This window comes from Octopus bimaculoides, chromosome 10 (assembly GCF_001194135.2).
Source record: "Octopus bimaculoides isolate UCB-OBI-ISO-001 chromosome 10, ASM119413v2, whole genome shotgun sequence".
Lineage (NCBI taxonomy): Eukaryota > Metazoa > Mollusca > Cephalopoda > Octopoda > Octopodidae > Octopus > Octopus bimaculoides.
In genome coordinates this window covers 50,099,127-50,109,095 of record NC_068990.1, presented here as the reverse complement: position 1 = coordinate 50,109,095, position 9,969 = coordinate 50,099,127, and the positions used below count along the sequence as shown (strand labels likewise).

The following is a 9,969-nucleotide window of genomic DNA, read 5'->3' as shown; positions in this document are numbered from 1 at the left end:
ATATATACACACATATATATATGTGTGTGTGTGTTTTCAAGTGTCGTCTTTTATCATTATTTTATTCAACTACTAAAATACTCTTAAACACACTTTCATATAACGTAGCTTTATTTTTACATATTAATACAACGCTACGCAGGTGAGAAACTCTATAATCCTCGGTAGTGTAATTTAAACAATGTTCAGTACCTGCATGTTCGCTAATCTTGCTTAATTTGAAATTGTGTGCGTGTGTATATATACCCACACAGATTGCACCTCTGATTTGCACTACCAATACCTGCAAGTAAGTTCTGCTCATTGTGGATCCTAACATGTGTATGTATGTATGTATACACATACACACAAATTATGTATTGTAAACTTTTGTGCCAGGCTTCCTGGCACAAAGACTTCAAACAACTTTTTGCCAGATAGGAACAGTGGCATGTGATATTGTGCCTTAATTGGAATAACTTGTCTCGCACCAAAATGGCAGTCTTTGCCATTAGAAAAAATCCATTACAATGAGCATTACCCATGTGTGTGTGTGTGTGTATATATATATATATATATATATATATATATATATATATATGTGTGTGTTGCATGTGTGTATATATATATATATATATATATACACACACGTGTATGTATATATGTATGACTGGCGTGTGTGTATATACATTTATATATACATATACACATACACACACTGGGTTGTATATGTGTCTGCCAGTATCCTTCAGTAAGTGTATGCATGTCTACCAGAATTGTAGATACAAAAAGATATACTTGTAAATTTGTTTCCCTTTTTATTTTGTTTTGATTTTAATTCTCCTGCAGTGCCGAGTTGTGTGTGTTTCTGTGGATTTACATTTAAATGTCTTATTTTGGTGTATAGTGTATCTATTATACACCAGTTTGTGTGTGTGTGTTATATACACATACAAATGACTCTTCAGCTTTAAATGTTATTTTTGTTTTTGTTTAAGCATAAATCATTTGCATGTTCGTGTTAAAAATTAACACATGTACATGCTTCCAAACACATTACACACACACACACACACACGCACACGTACACGTGCGCACACACAGTCACATAGTCTAGTGCTCCCTGCCCCTCCAAAGATACATCTGGTGAGCTCATCAGTAAAATTAAAGATATGTTGCGTTTACTGCAGCTATGATCAGATGAATTTCTGTAAATTTCTAGGGTCATATGAGAAGATATATATATATCCACTAAGCAGGAGTTGCTGTTAAATATCCTGACCGTTGCCGGCTAAATATTTTGTGTGCATGTGATGGTTATGTTAGTCGATTCACCTTGGTGTTTTTAGGCATGGTGAATCTGTCTCCCTCTTTCTCTCCTCTTCCATCCCCAACCTTTCCTATTTCTTTCTATATATTATACAAAACATTGTACAAAAAAAATTATAAAGAAAAGTGGAAAAATTTGACTGAAAAAGAAAGAAAAGATAAAAAAAAACATGGGGGGAAATATAAATAAAACAAAAAAAAATCGCAAAATGATCAAAGTTGTTGAGTTTTTGTTTGTTTGGGGTTTTTTTTTTTGTGGAGGCAGGGTCCCCACTTCCCATCTCTCTCTATCCTCAAACTACTTATTGGTACTAATTTCCTAGACTATTGCTACATTCAAACTTTTTATGCTCAAATCTCAGGAATTAGTTTTTTTCTTTTGAAATCCATTAAAGTATTGGAACTGAAATGGCTATGTCTCACCCCACCCAAATTTGTGGCTTCTGCCAAAATTCATAAATGTCTGGCAATTTCTGTTAGTGTTAGTCTAAATAAGAGACATTAGGATTTTTTATTGTTTAATATTGCATGTATAACAGAGAAAGCCTGCTTTATGGGCTGTGTAATATTAAATAAGGTACATGGACAACAGAACATAAATGGGCTGAGAGAAAAACTGAACATGAGTGAAGTGTGTGGTATGTATATAGGAGGACAGTGTGCAAAGATGGGCCATACACTGAAAATAAAGGGAGTTTGTGGAAGAGAGAGACCAAGACCCACTTTGGATGAAGTAGTGAAGACGGATCTGAAATTAACACTGCTTAAGGAGGACAAAGTTCCATGTTGATAGGTGACACACTGGGGTAAAACTCATTCATCTATCCAGATCATTAGGTTATTTACATCAAAGAACTCCAGTAGCCTTGTTCTTTCCTCATTACAGGAACCAACTCCATGGCCACCTTGCACATATGAAAGCCACCCATATGTTGCCCAACATGTCCTGAAGTCACCAGCCACAGAGATACGGTCATAGTCATTTGTTTTTATGGTAGTCTGCAAAAGAGTATAATAAAATTGATCCTTATGTTCATGTGGCAGACCTGGTTGAGGGAGCATGGGTAAAAATAATTGTTGCTCTACTACTTAGCAAAACTAGTCTAAGCTTAAGTATTTTTTCACACTTTAACTTATCTACCCATTTTTCAGCTAGAAGTATGCCCTGTCACTATTGCCTTCCCAGAAGATTTTATACTTATGTTTTTTGACTGTAAAGAACCTGGCTGAAGCTCCCTTCCATCTTCTTGAATGCAACTCCTACTGACAAGCATTTCAAAAATCTCACTAGACCTACGTTTCTATCTGCCTATAATGACAGTGCCAACTCTAAGGTTGTGAAAGTGGAGGCAACAGGGAGAAGCGGAGTGGTGTTCAGCATCTGAAAAGGTTTCAACAAGCATTGCCAGCAGACACCATATCAGCTGTGTTCACGTTTATTCTACCATCATTCATTCATTTTACACTTGCTGCATCTGCCAGAAGTGAATGTGCTGTACAAGCATTATTAATACAAAGATAAATAAAAACTGATTAGTTAATTAATTGATCGGTACTCTTCAGTCGCATTTTGATGCACAGCGTACAAGCTATGGCACTTGTATTATAGTAATGTGTGTGAGAGACTGTGACTAAGGGAGTTTCTGGTGGAGGGGGTGAGAATAGGTGGGTGCATTACAAGCAGGTGAAGGGTTCCAACAACTAGGAGAATATGAACAGGTTTATAATGAGTTGGAAGCAGGTTGAAACAAGTTTTATTTAAACCTAATGTTAGCCCAAAGACCATAGAGGATTCATCAAGTTAAAGTATTAAGTGATGCAGGTTCCTGAATGGGTTACCAAGTTACAGTCACCTGCATTACAAGTAAATGTCTTTGTTTTTGCTGACAACTTTCCCAAATTAAGTAATTTATTAGTGCTTCTATAATAAATATATACTCTTGTCCCAACAACTTTTGAATGCCTTTACAACCACAACTAGAGAAAATAATGTTGGTCCAAGAATATCTCCTTGCTTCACCCCATTTTCCACTTTAAAAGATGCCGAAAAAAACTCATCCAACATTAACAAATGCATTCATATTACCATGAAAAGATCTTATTAAATGTAATGGGCAGCCAAGCTTACATCCTCCTTCCCCACCTACACACCCATAATGCCTGCCTATAGTCACTGTCAAAGGCCTTTGTTAAATCAACAAAGACCTGGATTAAATCCAATTCAAACAAGTGTGCTACATGACTGAGTCATGGGCTGAGAATACTGAGGATATGCAATAGCTTGAAAGAAATGAAACCCGGCGGTGAGACATGGGCTGTAACTACTGAAGATATGCAAAGACTTGAAAGAAATGAAACCAGTATGCTCTGCTGGATGGGTAATGTCAGTGTGCATATACAATAGAGTGTAAGTGATTTGAGAGAAGAACTGGGTATACAAGGCATCAGATGTGTGAAAGAGAGAAGACTGCACTTGTACAGACATGTAATTGTGGAGGGAATATAGAAGGGGTAGACATGGGACAAAGTGGTGAGAAAGGATGTTCAGATATTTGGTTTCACAGAGGGGATGATGGGACTGAGACTCCTGGCAGTTTACTGTGCTTGAGAAGACATCAACCTAAGTAAAAGTGTGGTTGTCCTTGCATACAGGCATGTTCCTGCATCTCTCTCCAGCTGAGCGTTTTTAATCTTGAGGACTTGTGGGTGCTGGTGCTGCATAAAAGCATCCAGTACATGCTGTAAAGCGGTTGGCATTCGTAAGGGCATCCAGCTGTAGAAACCATGCCAAAACTGACATGAAGCCTAGCCAGTTCCTGTCAAACCATCCCATGCCAGCATGGAAAACGGATGTTAAATGATGTCTTGCACCTGACATGCAGAGAAGATCATATCCATGGTGCCCCTATTTGATCTAAAGCCACATTGAGATTCTGGGAGAGCATTCACTGAAATCTTGTTTAATCATGCAAAGAATATCCATATCTTGTGCACGTTTTTCCTTACAAATGGGGATTATAATACCATCATGCCAGGCTTTTGGTACTGTTCCTATCTTTCACACATCACAAATTATTTTACACATTAATTTTGCCATATGGTAACCTCCATACCAGAAAATGTCTGTGATTCCATCTATTCCTGGTGTTTTTCCAAGATTAGGTCTATTAATCAAGATTTGAACCTCTTCAATAGAAGGAATATTGTTGAATTTATAAATGACTGGCATTTGCTGAAGATTGGAAATGTTATCCTTGATATTAGAATTTTAAATTTTTAAAAAATTGAGAAAAATACTCCTTTCATCATTTTACAATAACATCCATTGATGTAGTCTTTCGTCATTGCTTGCATGTAGAGGTGTAATTCTTGCCACTTTAGGACCATATATTCCTTTTATGAGAGCATAAAACTTTTTAACATCATGTCAGTCAGCAGCTGATTGAATATCTCTTCACAAATCCCTCCATCAATTTTCTTTCATAGTTCTTATTGCTCTTTGTATCTCAGCTATTACTCATATTAGCTCATTTTGTATCTTTTTGCATCTAATAGAGGATAAATTATCCTGAAGGAGTGATTTTCTGAGCACAGACTTTGCTGAAATAGCAGAGTTCTCTTATTTTCATCAAACCAATCCTGATTATTAGCTTTTTGAAAACCAAGGAATTCAGAAGAGATATATAACTTGTTTTGTAGTTTACCCCATAAAGATGAATCCTGAATTGATGAAATGTTCCTCGAAACTTTCTGCATATCAGAGTATTTAAGCTTTCCTACATTAACATGTTTTGGTAGGGTTTTATTGTAAGACCGTCTGCGTAGGATATTTTGTCATGTTAGTTTTTTTTCTTTTGCTCTAACAAGTGCATGATCTTAATAATAGTCCCCCCTCTTTAAGGAATGCACATTAAGTACATCTTTTAGATCTCTTTACCTAACAATTACATTCTTTACATTTAAACTGGGTACTTGGTATAAATAAGTACACCTCTATGCAAAGTTGAAGGAGCAACAAACCATTACTATTCATTTTCCCAACCCCATGCCTTCCAAGACATCTCTGTGTTCCAGTCAGTGCCAACTCTAGCATTAAAGTCACCAAGCAAAATTGTTTATACCACACAAATACTCTTTTAAAGCTTTATAGAATTCAAGATTTGCTTCTTCACTGCTATCTAGAGTTAGTGCACACAAGGGGTGTTCATTAAAGATTCCCCCTGACTTCTGGTTATTGCAGGAAACAGAACTTGTACAGGTGTCATACATGTCACATTGTAAATTGCACTGGGAGTCATTTGTCTTTTACAGCTGCTGTAGTGGACCAGGGTGTTATGATGGAAGCAGTTGAATACCAATCAATGATCAGGTCATACTTGAAAGGTCATACACCATCATACGACATAGTCAAGCACTGGTGTCACCAGTTCAGATGTGGTCAGACATCGGTGGAAACTGCTCCTATTCCTGAATAACCATATTCGACCATTCATGACAACACCATACATAAAGTGGAAGCTGCCATTTCGGAGGATCCTCACATAACTATTTAGCAACTAGCCCAAGAAGTGAAGATAAGTGTAGGGTCTGTAGAAAAAAATCATTCATGACACCCCCCCCCCCCCATGCTTACACCTTTTCAGAAGCAGGAAAGAGTCAATTGCCACCAAGCTCTTTTGGCAATGAGCGAAGAAATTGAGAACATTTTCAACTGCCTTATCACACAGGATAAGATATGGGCCCATTACTATGATCCTGAGACTAATGTCCAGTCAAAGCAATGGAAACCTGATAACTCACCACCTCCAAAGAAGGCTCGTGTCCAACCCTCAATAGACAAGTTGATGCTCACAGTCTTTTGGGACTAGCATGGAGTAGTGATGATGGATTTTCTGGCAAAGAGCACCACAATTAATAGGGCATATTATGCTTCTCTGCTGCAGAAATTGCAGGACACCATCAAAACAGGGGTGTGGGATGCTGACCGATGGAGTCCGCCGCCTCCAACACCGCATCCCAGTTCACAATGCACAGGTTGCCCAGATGAAAGCATACTCCTGCCGCTATGAAATCCTTCCACATTCTCCTGACTTCCATCTCTTTCCAACCATGAAGTCTTTTTTGAAGAGGAAGCACTTTTTGGATGATGATGAATTTCTTTCCAAGGTAAAGTTTTGGCTCCAGGCGCAACCTACCGACTGCTACAGACAAGATCTTTACAGCTGTGTAAAGCAATGGGAGAAGTGTATCACCATTGGTGGAAGCTATGTAAAAAATGACTAATGATTATGCCAAATTTCATTTATTCCAGTCCTTAAGAAATGGGTTAGTGGAAATCTTTAATAAACATCCCTCGTAAGTTGCTTGACTTTGACACTATCTCATTTTTTAAAGTCAAAGCCTACACTTGCTTCCATATATTGTCCTCGTTTCCCTTCTAGAATACCTTGTACCTAGTAGTAACTTGACCATCTCCCAATAAGCAGCTTTCTAAGTGCTGCAATATCTACAGAATTTTTTCATAGTTCTTTAGCAAGAATAACTGTTTTATGCTCAGGACAAGCTCCTGCATTATCAGCCTACAAAAAATCTTAAGGCCAATTGATTGGCATTACTAATTCTATTGTTTCGGTGCTATATGCACACCTGCCAGCTGCACTCAACTGACCAGATTTTCATGAGGTGAGCAATTTTGGGGTTACCTTTTCTAAACACTTTCAAATACTTTGGTGGGCAATGCTGTCCCTAAAAAAGACACCAAATAGAGAAACCAAATTCCACCATTACCTTCAGTTGCTGAGGAAGTGAATTTACATCTACCGAAAGGCCAGCTGTGTATGAGTTGATGACTTGGTACCTCCAACCCATGAGGTCTAGCCTCAACGCCACAGCTCTTGTGACACCATAAGACAAAAGGACATGCAAAATTACAAAAGAGCATAAAAGGAAAATAAGACATAGCAATGAAGATAAGTGTTAACAATTATGTTAGAAAGGCCTGTGCAGAAAGTAAGTCATATGCAATTTGTACTGCATTGCAAAAACACTTTATAGTGATGCTGAGTGGTTCAAAGACAAGCAAGAATATACAATACATAAAAAGTATATATAAAGGGATGAAAAAATATATAAAAATAGATATATACATAGGTATGAAAAGGAATGTAAAACAAATATATAGATATATATGAAAATAAAAAGTTTATATATGTATGTGTGTGTGTATATATATATATATATATATATACTATCCATGCTAGTATAGAATATGAGGGGTTTAGTTCACTTGTGGTGTAAACCAGTGGTTCCCAATCTTTTTCAGCTCAGGGACCATTTTTTTACTTGAAAAAATTTCTAGGGACCACTTATCTTCACACTAAGATACTTAATGAAAAGGCAAAATAGTCTATTTATACTTTAAAATTTATTTTAGTAAACAAAGATAAACACAAGATATCAAAATCATTTTTCATAAAATCGTTCATTTTTAGTCCATTCAGCTAGTGACTAGCCTGATATTGATTTTTCTAACAAGATATAATTAATTTTAATGAACTCATTTAGTCTTAGTCTGATAGTTCCTCTGCTGTTGACATCTAATTTATTTATTTTTCTACTTAAAATATCTACAACAGTTGAAAATGCAGATTCCACCGTCCATGTGGTAGGGAAAGTATGATGCTTGCCTCTACATATCGAAAAATATTTGGGTGTGATTCCTTTATCAATATGTAGGCAAAGACACCTTTTGCAATTCTTCTAAGTTTCATATTCTCTTTCAAATCCAACAACATTTCAGCCAACTCAAAATTTTCATCTGGCTCATAATTTTCTAGGTCTACAAACAAGAGTGGGATAATCCATCTTTGTATCTTCTCTCAAAGTCTACATGAAGACCTTCAAGATGGGTAATGCATTCTGATGTAGGAACTGTGGTGTTGAGATTTTGAAATGATGCCAATTTTTTTTTTCAAACTGTTTTTTCTAAAATTTTAATTTCCCCATATACCCTTCTATCATTTGAGACCAGGTGACCAAATCATTTTCTACCTTGCAGCTCTAAGTTAAGCAGATTCACTGTTTTAAAGATATCACTCAAGTAGAATATTTTTGATTTAAACTCAGAAAGTCTTTCCAAAATTTTCTTAGCTGTATCAGCTTGCTTCTTGGAGTTGTAGAGAGTCATCTAACTCTTGAACATGAGAAAGTTGATTAATGGTTCCCACAAAGTCACTAGTCTTCCAAGGCTCAGGCCTTTTGACAACCATCTTCTGTGTGAAGCAATAGGGTTTTTAAATCTTCATCTTCACAGAATTGCATAAAAAATCTATTATTCACTGAGTTTGATTTGACAAAGTTAATTGCATGTATGGCAGTGTTGAGTGCTTCTTCCATGTGTCCTCCAATTTTCTTAGCAACCAAATGCTGTCTGTGGATAATGCAATGTATATTAAAAAATGTGAGGAGCAACTGATTTCATTCTAGAAACAAAGCCTTTCACTTTTCCAGTCATGGCTGCAACTCCATCTGATGCAATGTTGATCAAATTAGTCAATGGAATATTTTTATCATTAAAATATTGCATTACTTCATTGAATATATCTTCTCTATTAGTAGTTTCAGACAAACTTTTAATGAATAACATTTCTTCCCTTATATCATCTTCATGGATGAATTTGACATAGACCAGAAGGATAGCTTGGTTATGAATTGTGCTATCATCAACCTGGAGAGAAAAATTCATCTTTTGGAGAATTTCCACAATCTTCTCAACAAAATTAGACATTTCATTCTGTCTTCTTGGAATTGTACTCTGAGTAGATGCAGCATCTTTTCCCAGAACCTCATTTGCACAAGCTATCATAGCAGGCTTGACAAGTTTTTTACCATAAATCTGAGGCGTTGCAACCTTGGCAATAATTTCAGAGATCAAGTAACTTGGTTTGAGTGCCTTCGCTTTTTCAATATTTTATCTTCTTTACAAAGTCGGGTAGTTTGATTGGCTGTATTTTCTATCAAATTTATTATTAAACAATATTGTGTAGTGATCTATTAAAAATATCAAATTTATTATGAAACTGTTGTGATTGTAAAATTTAAATTATGTAATTCTTGATTGTAATATATTATTGATTATATATTATACATTATTGATTCTTATGGAATAATTATTACCTCTGCCAAGGAAGGAGGTTATGTTTTCATCGGCGTTGGTTTGTCCGTCTGTGTGCAAAATAACTCAAAAGTTGTGAACGGTATTTGATGAAACTTGCAGGAAAAGTTGGTAATGACACAAGGAACAGATAATGAAATTTTGGTAGTGATCCATGAATTTTTATGAATTCTTCAAGGCTTTTTCATTTGTTATATTTACTTTACATGAAGTATTACAATGTTACGTTCTTTGATTATCTCCTTTGAAAACACTTCATCGTTTCCACTTAACCTATGGTTGCATTGCTGTTTCCAAAGTTTATTTTCGTTTCTCTATTAGTAATTTTACTCACATATCTATCTTAAAATGAGCTGCTTGGCGGAGGTCTGCGGAGGATGACATGATAAGCCTTGACTATTGGGATCAACTCAAAAATCTCAGATTTTGCTCCCTCCACTGCCGCTGTGAAACTAGCTTGCTGTTGTCATTGATGTATTATAACTGCT

At 36.1% G+C, this 9,969-nt stretch overlaps 1 protein-coding gene across 2 annotated transcripts in view; it reads left to right on the top strand.

Annotated features, from left to right (window-relative positions):
- LOC106878624 (protein IWS1 homolog) overlaps positions 1–9,969 on the top strand; it is an 863,399-nt gene that overhangs the window by 321,808 nt on the left and 531,622 nt on the right. The window lies entirely within an intron of this gene.